Raw genomic sequence first — 16,058 nt, 5'->3', positions numbered from 1 at the left:
CCTTACACTGAGGGCCTTCATGATTGCAGTGCAGCTTCTTGCCACTAGGCCACAAGAGCTCCTAATTTGAAGGGAAGAGGTAAGAAGCTCAAATCCACTCTGATCTCCAAAGGAGAAAAAAGGGGTAGCTTTTCATTGTAAAGATTCTAGCATTAGAAGCCCTATGGGCATAGAAACCCAATGTGTTGGAACTGATTTGATGGTAATGTGTATGACATATTAAGACAGAACACCTTTAATAGCAGAGTAAAGAATTAACACAGTTCACTCACATGCCTTTCATTTGCCATTATAAGAACAAAATGGAGTGTTCATGGAGTTATCTGTGTGTTGTCGGTGTGGTGCTTTTGTACACGGCCTGGCAGTTGAAGGTGTCTGTGGCCTACGTGGTGAACTTTGCTTTAATTGAAGGTGTGAGTGCTCTAACTCAGAATGCCAGGGGGCTTGCAATTGAGCTTGATGCAGGATCCAGCCCGCAGATATGGCTATTGACTTCTTGCCTTTTCCAATTGCCCTTTGTCAGGGGAACTTTCTTTAGCCTCTGCCCTAAATTTCTATGTCTTTAACCCTTTTTTAATCATGATATTTCTGAAATTCAGTCTTTCTGCCACTTGATAAATCTATATGTTGCTATATCTTTAAATTTTCCCCACATCTGTTGCCACAAGTGAGCACAGTTTAAGACTGCTGGCTTGGCAAAGGGTGTGGTCAGCTGTAAGGTGGGCTACAGGACTAGGACTCCGGAGCTTACTCAGGTGGTTGGTCTGCCAGAGACTTTTCCAGGTAATCCTTGCCAAGTCATCCAGCCAGCATCTGCTTTTATGTCCATGAGAGAGATCTTGATAATGTCAGTGGGCATAGTTTTGTGTAACGGGCCTATTCTTTCTATGGGAAGAGAAATACGTAAGTCCCTATCCCCCTAACATGCATTGACCTTTTCAAATTCAAACCAGTTTTACTGAGATTGAGGATTTCCTTGTTCAATTCAAGATGACATTGGCCAGCTTTCCATGGAGGGAGGGCCCTGGACCCACAGATGTCTGACGCTTTCAAATGGAAGTTCATTCATCAGCCCATCATTCATCTTCCAAATGAAGGCAGATCAAGGAACTAAGAGTTAAAACCCCCCAAAATAAAACCACCCAAGAACACACAAAAACCAAACCATCAAAAACCAGCAAACTATAAAGATCATCAGAGGAAAAATAATAACAAATTTAGGAGTCCTAATATATGGCAAAAGTGGGCTTTTAAATATAGTAAAAATTGTACTACCAGGAGAGGATATAATAGATAAACTGTACCTTCTAAGGATCAAATACGGAGCTCTAGTGCCTAGTGATAAGAAGCCGCACTGCAATAATCCCTAAGACATGCAGTTGGAATCCACCAGCTGCTCTGAGAGAAACATATGGGCAATCTTCTCCTGAGTAATTAACTGCCTCTGGCAACCTGCCAGAGGGTCAGTTGCAATTCAACAGTACTCAACAACAGCAACAAAGATCAACTAAAGACTCGCATGCATCAAAAATCTTCTCCAGTAGGGTGAAATAAAAGTCCACAGAATGGGAAAGGATATTTGTCAACGATATATCTGACAAGGGACAAACACATAAGACTTATAGAATGCCCAAACACCTCAACAGAAAAAAGATAAACAACACAATTGCAAAATAAGCAGAAGCTATGAAAAGACTCTTTAACACAGATAATATTTATATGGCCAACAAATTCATGAAGAAAGAAAGGTTCAAGATCACTAGCTATTAGAGTGACACAAATCAAAACAACCGTGAGACACCATCTCATCCTAGCAACAACAGCAAGGTTTAACAATAACAGCAAAGGAAAAATGTTGATGAGAATGCAGAGAAATTAGGACTCTCACGCAGTGCTGGTGGAAATATAAAATAATACTACCATTATGGAAGAAGACAAAGTGGTGTTTCCTCAAAAGAATTGAAAATAGAAATAACATTAGATCCAGGTAGTCTACTATTGAGAATATACTTTACGTACTAAGAGTTGCACACTGTGACACTGATGTGTCAAATGCATTAACGGTTGGCTACCCAATGCGGACAGAGAGTGGGGTGGAGCTCCCCAATTAAAACAAGCTTGGAAGGAGGAGTGGCATCCACTTCCATAATAGCTTGGCTCCAGAAACCCTATGAACCTGCAGAGAGGATGAGAGAAACCCAAGCATTGAGGACTCTCCTTCATAGGGTCGCTATGAGTCCCCTGCGACTTGACGGCACTTAACAAAAACAGCAATCAGAGTTGCAGCATAAACAGATGTATGCATACATTTATTTATTGCTGCATTATTCAAAATAGCAAGAAGGTGAAAGTAACCCAAGTGTCCATCAACAAACAAATGGAAGGAGAAACTGCAGTATATGCAATGGAATATTTAGCAGTATTGAAAAATGGTGACACATTTGTGAAACACTATATATACAATACGGACGAATCTTGTTATTGTCATTAGATGTTGTCAAGTCAGAAGCAATGCATGGCTGACCCTCCCTCCAGTGGGTATTCAGAGGCACTAAATCTTAGGGCAGGAGATTACTCAACCTTCTCGTGCACCTGGTGAACTCAACTTTTGTGCCTTTGAGGTTGCAAAACAGCTTCTTAACACTCTGACTCACAGTAATCCTCCATCATGTTGCCAATACTTTACATTTTAGTGAAAATAGATTACCCATTTTTCTCCAAAAGAGTAAATGACAGTTTTGAGCCACTAGTGATGCCCAGGTATGGCGTCTGTAACTCATCTCTCCATCAATGCTCCCAGGTGTTGAGTGGCTACCATTTTTTTCCCGATCATGGTACTGAATATTAAGGATACGGACATAAGAAGCAGGTTTGCCATAAAGTAAATGAGCCCTGTCAGCATAGTGGTTATACCACTTGCCCGCTAGCCTCAAGGTTCACGCTACTCTGATGGACAAAGTTGTGGCAGTCAGCTTCCATAATGATTAACAGCCTTGTGAACCCTCTAGGATAGCTCTGTTCTGTCGGATTGATAAGAATTGGAATGAACTTGATGGCTACGAGTTTGGTTTGATTTGGTCTTCAAGTAAATTACTTTCTAGTTGAGGAAATTGTCAACTAAAGATAAGTAAATGGCATTGTTCATTGGTCAAATCTACTACAAAAACAAAACAAACAAACAAAACCCCCAAAACAACGACCTCAAACTCTTTAAAACTCTTTAAAGTGCTGAAGAGCACAGATGTCACTTGGCGGGATTAGGTGCACCTGACCCAAGTCATGCTAATTTTAATCACTACATGTACATGTCATATTTGGACTACATATAGGGAGACTGAAGAAAAAACCAGATACCTTTGAACTGTCATGTTAGCAAAGAATACTGAATGTACCATGGGCAGCCAAAAAAACAAACAAATCTGTCTTGGAAGAAGTTCATCCAGAATATTCCTTAGAATTCAGGACAGTGAAATTTTTCCTCAATCCCTCTGGGTCTGTAACTAGGAAGTGCCAGTCCCTAGATAAAGATGTCATGTTAGTTAAAGCAGTGGGTCGATGAACGAGAGGAAGGTCTTCAAGGATATGGATTGACGGAGTGTCTTGCAACAGTGAACTCAGTGAGGTAACAAATACAATGACGCTACAAGAATGAACAGTGCTTCATTCTGATTCAAACATGATCATTACGAGTTAGAGACAACTTGATGACACCTAAAAACAAAAATGAAACAAAAACAAATATGATGCTATGAATAGGGGAGGAAGGGAAGTACGTGTGCAAAGGCATAGACATAGAATCTATAATGTTTGAATATGCATGAAACTATTTACATGTTCCTGAAAATGTCACGACATATCATCAATATTATTTTGCTATTCCTAAATGCTTAACATGGGTCTTCAGATGTCAAGAGGAATAGATGGATAAAGATAGCGTTTACAATAAATTGTGACATGAAAGCAAAAGTTAAAGTGGTAAGAGATTTAAAATATAGCAGAGTCCTTTCATCAACTCCAGTCAGGAAAAAACAAACAAAATCACTAAGAGAAGAAGAATAAAATGAAAGAAGACTTGATAAAAGTTAAATGTATATACTCATAAAGAGCCACTATTAGAAAAATGAATTAGTCACAGACAACAAGAAAATTTTTATAGTATTTAGTCTGAAAATGTGGCATAATCTTTTTCTAATTTTATTTCGTGTGTGTGTGTGTGTGTGTGTGTGTGTACCGTCATATCGGATCTGACTAGTACAGGAGGAGATTGTGCCTCCTTCTCCAGCAGAGCATCTGGTGGATTTGAACCCTGTACCTCTGGAATTGCAGTGCAGCTTCTTGCCACTAGGCCACCAGAGCTCACCGGCATCATCTTCTTAACATATATAGAATTCCTGTCACATCAAATGCCAAAAGATAATAGATAACTTAATTTTTAAAATGAGAGAAATCTTAGATACATCACAAAAGGAGATGTAAAGATGAAAAATAAGTCACCCAAATAGTCATCAGGAAATCTTAGTTACAATCACAATAAAACATCTTCTGATACATGCTAATATAATTTGGTTTCTTTAAATCTGATAATAATAAATGATTTAGAAGTGCTGTCTATAACCACTTTTAAAACCTTTTTCTCCTTTAAAAAAAAAAACAGTATTAAGCAGAGGTAGAACCCATCACCCAGAATTTCCAATATTATATCCAAGATAAAAAGAAAGTATCTCCATTATGAAACTTAAACAAGTAGGTCATAGCAGCCTAGATCTTTATCACAAATCAAAAGCATGGAAACACCCCAGATGCCAGTCAAAAGGTTTCTGAACAAATTCATAGTGGCATATTTATGCAATGGAACACTCTTCAGCAATAAAATGAAATATTGCTCCATGCAATAATATCAATATATCTAAAATAGTACAGTGAGTGAAAAGGAATATACCAAACATTAAAATATATAGATGATTGCTTCTTTTGACTTTGGTATGGGGGCTTTCCTGGAGAATCTCAGGAAGGATTTTTTTCTGCAAAGATAGAAATAGTCAAGAATTTGTCTTGGTTTAGGTAGCAGTTACACAGGCGAGTTTAATAGTAAAATACATCAAACATCAAAACTACACATGATATTTTGGTAAATCATACCTCAATTTTTCAAAAGGCAGAGGTAGAGAGCTTTGGTGGCCTAGTGGCAAGAAGTTGCACTGCAATTCCAGAGGTGCATGGTTCAAATCCACCAGATGCTCTGCTGGAGAAGGAGGGACACTCTCCTCCTGTACAAGTCAGATTCAATTTGACGGTACACAGACAAAAAATAATAACATTTTTTAAAAAAAGGCAGAGGTAGTTAGAAGCGGTAATAAAACTCTCCTCTAAATGTCCCAGTCACACGTGGTGAACAAGTCACAAGAATGAAAAGAGAGTACAGTTTATACTTTCATCCTTCGGATCCTGAAGGACCAATAAACTTTCTAGTTCAAGGGTGGTGGTGGTGGTGGTAAGGGTGGTGGTGGTGGTGAATACCACCAAGTCAGAACCGACCCATAGCTGACCCTCCTATGGCTTTTTAGAGACACAGGAGAAGATCGTGAGAAGATTGTCTGTCCATCCTTCTCCCACAGAGCAGCCAGTGGATTCAAAACATAGGCCTTTGAGATTGCAGTGCAGCTTCTTGCCACTAGGCCACCAGTTCTTCCTAGTAACATATGCTTTATGCCTCACTGTTTGAAACATCATGGGAAACTCAATTTTTCAATCCATTGCATAGACAAGTCATCTGATTTGCACTTCTGAAATAACTGCTTTAAATTGGAGAGCAAGTGATTTAATGGTGTTAAGTATTTTGGAGATTTAAGCACCCAAGGCTCCTGTCACCAACTATATACATGGCCTTGGACACGTCAATGGATATTTTATAGAGTTTCACTTTTCAACTCTAGGTCATGGTCTGTGGGTGGGAGTTGTTACATTGTTACATCAACTGACAGATAAATCTGTTTTGTGATGGCAAGGTGATAAGAGAAGGAAGTATAAAGAAGGATGTTTAAGAACAAAAGCCCAGAGATGGAAATTATCTCCACATGTGGTCAGATCACTGGTGTCCCTCTCGGATCATGCAATAAAGGTCTGTTAGTTTCTTGGGGGATGAAAAAAAAAAAAGAACATTAATTAGTAAGACATTCTGAAACTATGGATACCAATTTGATTCCTATATGAGGGCTGTAAATGTGGGGCTAATGTACCAGGATCCTCGCAATGGGAAAAAGTTTATAGTATAAGCAGCATTTTATTCTGGAAATATTCTCCATCCGTGAGCTGCATATATTATTTCTGACATATCGATAGTTTCTTCAACGAATATTTTTCACTGTGTACTAGGGACAGTTTTCTGGGCTGTACCCAGTCAAGTGTTCATGGACATATCATCCTTATACCAGTAAGTATACTTTATTCATTATTGAATATCTAAAGAGCTAACATCTTAAAATGCTAAAGAAAGCATAATATAAATAATTATGGGAATGATGCTTCACAAAAACTTGATATTTGTACTTAACATTAGGACGTCCCAATAGAGGAAAGTCATATCATTATTTTATTACACCGATTGACAGATTAAAAAAAGCAGAGGCTCAGAAATTTGGTAATGTGACCAACTTGGGAGGGTAGATCAATTGCCTTGAGTTGATTCTGACTCATTGCAATCTTAAATGTTTCGGTGTAGAACTGTGTGTCAAGATCAAGGAGTACCAGGTATGAATAAGTATGGTAGAAGTGACTTCTTGCTTTCTGGTTTACAGGGTGAAAGACTTTTCACTGCCTGTACTACACTACTTCTCTAACTTCCACCTTATTTTCAGATTCTTATGTACTCTTTGCTGTAAAAGCCAGGGAGCTTATCTTTCACAGGAAAAGGAACAATGACTCATGTCCTTTACTTCATGCTGCTAACCTTTAGCAAGCTAGAAAAAGGGACTTCAGAACGTAAGACAAAGAAACCTGGAGGGGAGCAGACCCAATACAAATAAGCCTCGCTAAAGCGCTTTTTAAATGGATCAGCCAAGAGGATTTCTGGTGGGAAGAAAGGAAAAATCTTCACTCAGAGAAGATAATAATCTTAATTGAAATCAGAAAACCTTCAAAGCTCTTTGTGTATAAATGTATGTGCCGTAATAGTGAACATTTAGTATCTGTCTTAGTTATCTGGTGCTGCTATAACAGAAATACCGCAAATGGACAGCTTTATCAAACAGAAATTTATTTTCTCACATTTAAAGAGGCTAAGAAGTCTGAATTTGAAGTGCCAGTTCTAAGGCAAGGTTTTCTCCATTTTACATCTAAGAGTGGATCCTTCTGTTCTCAGCTTCTGCTTCTTGCTTTCTTGTGACTTGTCAAGGATCTTAGTCCATCTCCCTCACTTTCTTGTGTGTTTGCTTGTTTAATCGCTTATATTTCAAAAGTTGATTCAAGATATACCCTAAAATAATCCTGCCTCTTTTAAACATCCTATTCTCGAGTGGAATTATAACCACAGGCATAAAGGTTAGGACTCACAGCACATATTTCAGGGAGACACAATTGAATTCACAGCAACAACAACAACCCTTATATATTTTAAAATATGAACAGATAGTTTTTATTTCTTTCTTTAGCTTCTCTCTCTCTCTCTCTCTCTCTCTCATCTGATCAGGTAGGGAAGAGAAAATCATGGATTTAGTATTCCTAAATAATCTTCTGTCTCCAAAATTTTCTCTCCATGATGTTTTACTGAACGTTCAGGAACCAGGATCTTAAGAGAAGATATTAGTTTGATTAGTTAAGAGAAGAAGCTGTGATCACAGGAGTTCATGGACTCCATTGTAGGGTATAAATGAAGTTACTTAAATTTCTGCAGCTTAAACAAAAATGTAACGATCAACACCTGAGGAAAAGAAGGGGGGAGGGAAGACTCTACCATGGTTCAGTTCATTCCATTCATTGCAGAAAGAATTACAATGTGCATATAAAGGAAAATGCCTTAAACAGAGCCCCTCTAGAAAAGCCTCTACTTTGTTTTGTTCTGATAAATACCTGATAAAAAGAAACTATCTTTAGGGCAAAACCAGGTTAAGGAAATTAATTGGCAAAATGCTCCATTCATAATCATGGGAGCCAAACACAGATCAGGTGAGGTCTTTCTCCAGTATTGGCCTTATTATTAGATTCTTTAAAATGAAAATCAACACTCTTATCTCCTCCTTGGATGAAGTGCAATCAAGATGTTCCTTTGAGGCAAGGATGTTGAAATTTAATCCAACATTATTTGGACACATTTGTAAAAGATGTTAATCCATTGGGGGGGGCATGCTTGGAAAAGTAGAAAGAGCTTCTACTAAAAGAGAGGAAGACCTTCAGCGAGATGGAAGGATACAGTGACTGCAACAATGAACTTGAGCAAGGTGGAGATTTTTAAAACGGCACAGGATAAAGCAAAGTTCAGATCTGTTGCTGATAGGGTAGCTGTGAGTCTTAGTTGGTTCCACAACACCGTATCCCTATCTGAAAATAATGACAGGATGAAAGGTTAGTCTGGACACTAAGACGTGCCTGATCCAAATCATAGTCTTCACAATTGCTTTCTATGCGTCAGAGAGCTGGACAATGACTAGGGATGATAGAAAGAGAATTGATGCCATTGAGCTGTGTTGCTGGAGAAGAGTTTTGAATATACCATGGACTGCTAGGAGAACAAGCAGGATCATCCTAGAGAGGGTGAAGCAAGCCTGCTCCTTGGAGGCAAGGATTCTGAGGCTTCATCTGTCATACTTTGGGCATGTTGCAAGAAGAGACTGTCCTTGGAGAGGGACATCATGCTTGGAAGGGTAGAGGGACAGCACAGGAGAAGAAGACCCTCGATGAGATGGATTGATTTAGTCACTGGGGTAATGAGGATAGGTGTGTCAGAGACAGTAAAGTTGGCATAGGACAGGTAGGTTTCAGGGTTGTTGTACATAGGGTTGCTATGAACCACAAGCAACGCGATGACACATAACATCAAGGAAACAAACAAGTGTTTTTTGTTGTTTTGTACTGTAAAGTTAGAACTGACCCATAGCTGATCCTCCAGCAGGTTTTTTTTTATTTGCTAATTGCTTTATAACCACAACAAACTGGTACAGAGGTTCAAAGATGGAGGCGTTCTCTTAGCAAGGCTGAAGATTTCAGTCTCTGGTATTTGGAATTTAGGCTGCAGTCCTTGTTTTTGGATGGATCACTGGGTGTGTGGGCACAGTCCATGCTTTAACCAGATTTGAACAGAAGAATGGCAACTTGGCCCAGGTAGAAGTAGATGAAGTGCTTAGTTTCATGTGTCACATAACTACCGAAGTTTCTCCCCACGATGCAGTGCCAGGTGGGGTTGTACTTCTTGTCAAACTCCTTCTTGATGTGGGCCGCGATGTCCTTCTCGATGTTGTATTTCTCCAGCGCCTGGGTCGCGCATTCTCCGAGTCCTGTTGCATCTCCTCCGACATGTCCGCATTTTTGATCACCGCCTTTCGGTCGCACATGGTTGGTTACCGCGGAGCAGGCACTCAGTGTCTGCGATGGTTTTCTGGGGGAGGGGTTAGAGCGACTCAAGCCCCGCACAACCTGCCGCCGCTCCCGAAGCCGTGGCGCATCTAAGTCGCCCCCTCCAGCAGTTTTTCAGATGCCACAATCACATGGAAGCAGATAGCCCATTCTTCTCCCATGGAGTATTTGGTGGATTCTAACTACTTGTCTTTGGAGTTGCTGTGCAGCTTCTTGCCACTAGGCCACCAAAGCCCCCTATATGACATGTAAAAACTTGGAAATTGTCACTCTCATTCTCAAAACAAGAAAAGTTTAGGTAACAAAACACTAGTAACTTTACTTAAAACTATCAGAAAAATAAAGTTATAGGGCAAAACCAAGATGGGTAGATAAAGTCAGAAGAACAAAGCCAAGATCTGCTTACCTAAAGAAGCTGCCACTGGAAACATAAATTGGTGGGAAAAGTTAAATAATAATTTTTCTAAATTGCTGGAGGCTGACTACAGAATTGTTTAAGAGTAACAAACACCTGGGAACTCTGCCTTGGGGGAATTCTCACAATCTCATGGGCTTTACTTTCACAAACTCCTCTCTGCCAATTTCACAAATCTAAGCTTAAGAAAGATTTTAGCAGAGGAGAGGGGGAAATAATTTTTGTAATATATGCCCAGAGCCTTTGCAAGACAAAGTCATACTCTAAGAGGGAATGACTTTGTCAGAGCCTTGAATCACTGCCATGAGAAAAGGCACTTCTCCCATGCAGTTCTTCCCTACCCCATCAGTCCCCCAAGACTAAGAAGAGGATGGGAAGAGAGTCTAAATGAAGCATTTTTATAACTTGTAAGATGAATACTTTGAAAATCATACTTCAGGGACAATATCCTTCATGAACGTTGATGAAAAAGAAATTGCAACAATGAATGAATGGAAATGCAAGTTCTGTATAAGCTTTCATTACAATCTCAATAAAAAAGGAACAAAAAAAATCCTCAACAAAATATTAGCAAATAGACAGTCATAATGTATGTATTAAAACATTGTGTCATTTCTTCCAGGTATATAAAACGGGCCCAACACTTGAAAATCAGTCAATTTCATCTATCACACAAATGAGCTAATTAAGAAAAATCATATGTTTATTTCAAGTGATACAGAGAAATTGTTTGACAAAATCCAACATTCATTGGTGATAACAATTCTCAGTAGACTAAAAATAATTTTATTACATTCATGGAAGTTCTACAGGGCTAATATTTTATCTATTAGTGAAAACACTCTACTCTTTTCCTTTAAGATTAGAAGCGCATCACAATGTCATCTCTTAAAAGCAATATCCAACATTTTATTGAAACTCCTAGCTGATACAATAAAGTGAGAAAAGGAAATAAAAATTGTGCAGATTGAAAATAAAGAATTATAATTGCCTCTAATTGCCGAATGTATGTTTATATATGTGGAGACTCCCAAAAAATTAAGGAACAGCAAAGATAAACCAAAAGAACCTCCTGAAGTCAACAGCATGACATTGCAAGGTCACTATATACAAGGTTAATATACAAAAGTCAATTGTTTTCCTATAAACAAGTCATATCTAATTAGAATTAGACATTTAAAAATAAAGTACCATTTAAATAACACTTTCAAAATGAAATAGCTAAGCTTAAATCTAACTATATACAGAACCTAAGGTGCTTGTTTTGTGGCTTTGAGTCAACCCACTTGACATCACTACCTTCTAGAGTTTTCAGAGACAGTAAATCGCAAGGGAGGACACTGCCCATCTATAAGCAGAAGAAATAATTTTTTAAGTACTCTTTAATATTGTTATTGTTCTGGTTGTTATGTGCCATCCAGTTGCCTGTGACTCATAGCGACCCTCTGTAGAACAGCTCTGAACCCTGCCCTATCTCACTAATTCCAACACACCTAACCCCATTGTCCCAGTCACTGTATCGCATCCACGGTCTTCCTCTCCTGCCCTATCCCTCCACCCTTCTGAGCATGATGTCCTTTCCAAGGACTGGTCACTCCTGGCCATGTGCCCAAAGTAAGTGAGATGGAGCTTCAAAATCCTAGTCTCCAAGGAGAAACTTGTTTTCACCCTTTTCAAGATAGACCTATTTGTTTCCTTAGTAGTCCATGGTATGAGCAAGACATTTCTCAAGCACCACAAGTTGAAGGCATCAATTCTTCTTCTGTCATCTTTTGTCATTGTCCAATTCTCTAAAGCATAACAAGTAATTGCAAAGAACATGGCCTAGAATAGGTGTACCTTAGTCTCTAGATTAATACCGTTACTTTTCAGTCTTCTGGAGAGGTCCCTGACAGCAGGTTTTTTCAATGCAATTCACCTTTTGATTTCCTGACTGCTGGTGTTAAGAGTGTTGATTGTGAGCCTAGCAAGTTGAAATTGATAACAATCTCAATCTCTTTCCATCTATGATGGTGCTGCCAATTTTCCCAGTGGTGAGAATCTTTGTTTTCTTGACATTGAGCTTCAACCCATATTGAAGACTACTGTCCTTGACCTTATGCAGCAAATGTTTCAGGTCTTTCTTAGTTTCAGCAAGCAAGGTTGTGTCATCCACATAACCTCTGTTGTTGATGAATCTACTTCCAATCCTGATGCCACATTCTACCTGATAAAGCTCTACTTCCTGAACGGTCTATTCTGAAACAGATTGAAGAAGTATGGAAACAGGATGCTGCCCTGACACTTTTCTTTCCTGACTTTGAACCATGCAATGTTTCCTTGCCCTATTCTCTACAGACCGAAAAGGTAGGAGAGAAAAATATTTGCAAAAAACATAAATGATGAAGGGTTTATGTTCTAAAGATACAAAAGCTTTCAAAACTCAACAGTAGGAAAGCAAATGTATTAGAAAATAAGCAGTTCATTAAATGATATAGAGAAATGTCAACAGAGCAAATAAAAGGATCTTTGACATCAATTGTTGTTCATTCAGTGTTGAGTCAGTCATGGCAACCCTCTGTCAGGTCTCTGATGTTGTAAATTACAACATGAGAAGACTGTCTATTTTATTTCTCAGAGCCCCTCGTGGATCCAAACCACTGGAGAGTCATGGCCTTTGGCTTAGTAGTGTAATTCATATAGACTACATGCTACCGGAGCTCAAAAGCAATAAGAAACCAATTATTACAGTTGAGTTGTTGTTGTTAAGTGCTTTCGAGTTGCTTGTGACTCCTAGAGACACGGTGTACAACTGCTCTGAACCCTGCTCTATTCTGAGCCAACCTAATTGTCTCTGTCACATCCACTATTAATTACTGCAGTTACTGAGTCAATCTATCTCATCCCAGGTCTTCCTCTCTTGTTCTGTAGGTGTCATCTAATTGACTATGACACATAGTGACCTTATGGAAAACAGATCTGAACCTTGTCTATCCTCACGTTCTCTGATATGCTAGAGTCTGTTGTTATATTTACTGATTTCCCCTCTGTTTATTATTACCCTTCAACTCTTCCAGTATAATGTCCTTTTTCAAGAACTGGCCTATTCTTACAACATGGTGATTAGAATAACCTAAATCCAAAAAAGTCAACATTACCAATTGCTGCTGGGAATAAGACAGAGTGATGGGAACTCTTAATCATTGATGGTGGGAATAAAAAATGGTAGACACCTTGAGAATATAGTTTGGCTGTTTCTTTAAAAAATTAAATACAGTTTTACCATGTGACCTACCAATTTTTGCTCCTAATTATTTCTTCAACTGATTTGAAAACTTAAACAAGAGTGCATCTGAGTATTCATGGTAACTTTACTCCTAATCATCAAAATCTAGAGCAATCAAGATGGCATAAATACACAGTTGTTATGCCACAAGATGTTATATTACAGTGCTGAAAAGAAACTATCAAATAGTTAAAATGCATAAATTGAATGTATAAGCATATTGACTAATAAATCAAAGAAATTAGTCTGATAAACTTATACAGTGTATAATTCCAATTATGTGACAAACTGAAGAAAAACTTTTTTATATACATGCAAACACACACACACACACACACACACACACACACGTTTAAGCTTTCAATTATAAAGACTCTTTAGAAGACTCTCAGGATGGATTACAGAATATGACATATTACACATGAATGAGAAAAAAAGTCATTGATGGGGATGGATAAATACGGTTCTGACCTAGATAAATTTATAAATGAATAGATGCTGGTAGACTAAAACAAAAAAGACTGTATAAGCATTGTACTCTATTTAATAAAGTTATTTCCCAAAGGGGTACAGGTTAACAATTCTGATGTTGTCATGCATTTATAATGGAAATTAACAACTAAGTAAATGGATGATGAATGGAGAGAGCCAGATTTCTCACTGTTGGAGGGGGAATTTAGAGATAAGAAGGGAAAGAGGATTTAATGACATACTGGTAATGGATTAGTGTTGCAGAAAGAAGTATAAATTTACTGCTAGCTTAATTTATATATGCAGCAAAGCCAGTGCAATTGAGTTTATTTCAATTCATAGCTATCTTCCATTTGTTTACTGAGGCTGTACTTCTGAGGTAAATAATTATGGGAGGCAAAAGTCCATCTTTCTTCTGAGAAATGCCTGATGAATTTGAAACACTGCTCTTTGGATTAGCAGTTCAATATGTGATTAAATGTGCCGCCAGAGTTCCTTACTTTACATATGTGTGTGTGTGTGTGTGTGTGTTTATATATGAACTGAACATATTTATAGTTTTATGCATATGTTATGTTGTTATTGTTAGGTACCATACAATAAACTTCAACTCATAGCAACCCTATGAACAACAGATTAGTTTGTGCTTCTGACAGTCTGTGTTGTTGTTATGTGTCATCAAGTCTCCTGCAACTCATAGTGACCCTGTATAAAACAGCTCTGAAGACTGCCCTGTCCTGAGCCAGTCTCTTTAACTCTGACATACCTATCCCCATTGGCCCAGATACTGTATAAATCCATTTCTTTTGTGGTTGTCTTCTCCTGCACTGCCCCTCTTCCCTTCCAAGCACAATGTCCTTCTCCAAGGAAGATCATGTGCCCAAAATATGTGAGTCAGAGCTTCAAAATCCTAGCTTCCAAGGTGATACTTGGTTTCACTCTCTCCAAGAGAGACATTTTTGTTTTCTTGGTGGTCCATCGTATGTTCAAAACTCTTCTCCAGCACCACAACTTAAAGGCATCAATTCTTCTTCCATTCTCCAGTCATTGTCCATTTCTCTAATGCATAGCAAGTAATAGTGATGATCATAGACTGGATTGGGCTCACCTTATAAGGTCTTTAGATTGACATAGTTACTTCTCAGTACTCTGGAGAGGTCCCTGAGAGCAGATATTCCCATTGTAATCAGTATTTTATTTCCTGATAGCTGGTTGATTGTGGAGCTGATCAAGGTGAAATTGATGACAACCTTAATCTCTTCTCCATCTATCATGCTGCTGCCAAATGGCCTAGAGGTGATAATCTTTGTCTTCTTGATATTGCGCTTCAATCTATATTGAAGACTACAGTCCCTGACCTTCTGCAGCAAGTGGTTTAGGTCCTTCTAAGTTTAAGCAAGCAAAGTTGTGTCATCTACATAATGTAGGTTGCTGATGAGTCTTCCTTCAATCTTGATGCCAATTCCTCCTCATAAAGCCAAGCACCCTGAATGATCTGTTCTGCATATAGATTTTAAAGCTCTGAAAAAGGACGCATCCCCAGTGAACTCTTTTCCTGATTTTGAACCATGCAATGTTTCCCTGCTCTGTTCTGAGGACTGCTTCCTGTTTTGAATATAGGTTTCGCATAAGCACCATCAAGTGCTTATTCTCCTCAAGGTTAACCAAAATTTACTGTGACCCATATAGTCAAATGCCTTTGCATAGTCAATGAAACACAGATTGACATTCTTCTGGTACTTTTTGCTTTCTATCAAGATACATCTGACATTGGTGATGATATCTCTAGTACTACAACCTCTTCTAAATCTAGCTTGCAGTCCTTAGTATATTTAACGCTCTTTATTGACATCACAGCACATGAATGACAAGTTAGCGTTAAGGACCTAGATAGAAGAAGTAACACTGGAGGTAAAATTAGCATATTTAGTACTCGGATCTTGATTTCTAAGTAGATGTTGCAATAAAAGGTACCAGAGCTCCTAGGAGACATAGAGGGCTTTCATATTAAGATCATTTACAAGCTCTTGAAGCATTTGTAGGACCAGAAAATAAGAAAGTGCTAAAATAAACAAACAACAATTAGACTCACTTACAAACAAACACACACAAGAGACATATGAGCTCAACTGAAATGGCTCCCAATGGCCAGAGCTGAAATAATATGAAGAACAAAATAAGCAAGAAAGTACTAGATTATAGCACAAAATGGAAAATAAATAGCTATGAGTGTATGCTAATATAAATAAAGACTGAGCATGGAAATTAATGGGAGAATCAATGATTAGCTATGGAGAAGAATTAAAAATAGCTTATATGGATACTTCACCTAAAAGCATATAA

The 16,058-nt window shown here is 38.3% G+C and overlaps 1 pseudogene; it reads right to left on the bottom strand.

Annotated features, from left to right (window-relative positions):
• Positions 1 to 9,273: 9,273 nt before the first annotated feature.
• LOC102851094 lies at positions 9,274 to 10,746 on the bottom strand (annotated as a pseudogene).
• Positions 10,747 to 16,058: the final 5,312 nt, after the last annotated feature.

The sequence above is a fragment of the Elephantulus edwardii genome, unplaced genomic scaffold (assembly GCF_000299155.1).
Source record: "Elephantulus edwardii isolate Elephantulus edwardi_28Jun2011 unplaced genomic scaffold, EleEdw1.0 scaffold00041, whole genome shotgun sequence".
Classification (NCBI taxonomy): domain Eukaryota; kingdom Metazoa; phylum Chordata; class Mammalia; order Macroscelidea; family Macroscelididae; genus Elephantulus; species Elephantulus edwardii.
This window is presented reverse-complemented; position numbering and strand designations above follow the sequence as displayed.